Genomic DNA, 1,405 nt, shown 5'->3' on the forward strand with positions numbered 1-1,405 from the left:
TCATTAATTTTTAAAATCAAATATTTTTTTTAAAATGTTTTTTCAAATCATATCTTCTCAATCACATCTTTTAAAAAAAAACCAATCATATCTTCTTAATCACATCTTTTTCAAAATAGTTTTCAATCAAATCTTTTTGATTTCTAATTTCAAAATCTTTTTCAAAAATCACTCTACTTCTTTATCAATCATGGTTTTCGAAAATCAATTAAAGTTTTTCAAAATGTTTTTAAAATCTTTTTAAATTATTTTCGAAAATTTCTTCCCCTCTTCTCACATCCTTCTATTTATGGACTAACACTATTCCTTAATGCACAATTCGAACTCCATCTTTCTTGATAAGTTCAAATTTTCTACCTCTTCCTTCCATTTTTCTTTTCCTCTAACACATCAAGGAATCTCTATACTGTGACATAGAGGATTCCACATTTTCTTGTTCTCTTCTCTTTCATATGAGCAGGAGCAAAGACAAAAGCATTCTTGTTGAGGCTGACCCTGAACCTGAAAGACCTTGAAGTGAAAGCTAAGAGAAGCTAAGGCACAAATCTCTGTAGAGGACCTAACAGAAATCTTCAAAGAAGAAGAACCCATGGCAGCCGAAAATAACAACAATGCCAACAATGCAGGGAAGGTGCTGGGTGACTTTACTACACCTACTCCCGACTTCTATGGGAGAAGCATCTCTATCCCTGCCATTGGAGCAAACAACTTTGAGCTTAAGCCTCAATTAGTTTCTCTAATGCAATAGAATTGCAAGTTTCATGGACTTCTATTGGAAGATCCTCATCAGTTTTTAGCTGAGTTCTTGCAAATCTGTGACACTGTCAAGACTAATGGGGTTAACCCTGAGGTCTACAGACTTATGCTATTCCCTTTTGCTGTAAGAGACAGAGCTAGGATATGGTTGGACTCACAACCTAAAGAAAGCCTGAACTCTTGGGAAAAGCTAGTCAATGCCTTCTTGGCAAAGTTCTTTCCACCTCAAAAATTGAGTAAGCTTAGAGTGGAAGTCCAAACCTTCAGACAGAAGGAAGGAGAATCCCTCTATGAAGCTTGGGAAAGATACAAACAATTAATCAGAAAGTGTCCCTCTGATATGCTTTCTGAATGGAGCATCATAGGTATTTTATATGATGGTCTGTCTGAACTGTCCAAGATGTCTTTGGATAGCTCTGCTGGAGGATCTCTTCATCTGAAGAAGACGCCTACAGAAGCTCAAGAACTAATTGAAATGGTTGCAAATAACCAATTCATGTACACTTCTGAAAGGAATCCTGTGAACAATGGGACTAATAAGAAGAAAGGAGTTCTTGAGATTGATATTCTGAATGCCATATTGGCTCAGAACACAATATTGACTCAGCAAATCAATATGATTTCTCAAAGTCTGTCTGGAATGCAAGCT

The 1,405-nt window shown here is 36.0% G+C and overlaps 1 non-coding gene across 1 annotated transcript; it reads right to left on the minus strand.

The window, feature by feature from the left end:
* Window positions 1-994: 994 nt before the first annotated feature.
* Window positions 995-1,102, minus strand: LOC127745277 (small nucleolar RNA R71). Its single transcript, XR_008006474.1, has one exon. It is a non-coding gene; the product is annotated as a small nucleolar RNA R71 (small nucleolar RNA).
* Window positions 1,103-1,405: the final 303 nt, after the last annotated feature.

Source organism: Arachis duranensis, chromosome 2 (assembly GCF_000817695.3).
Source record: "Arachis duranensis cultivar V14167 chromosome 2, aradu.V14167.gnm2.J7QH, whole genome shotgun sequence".
NCBI classification, from domain to species: Eukaryota; Viridiplantae; Streptophyta; class Magnoliopsida; order Fabales; family Fabaceae; genus Arachis; species Arachis duranensis.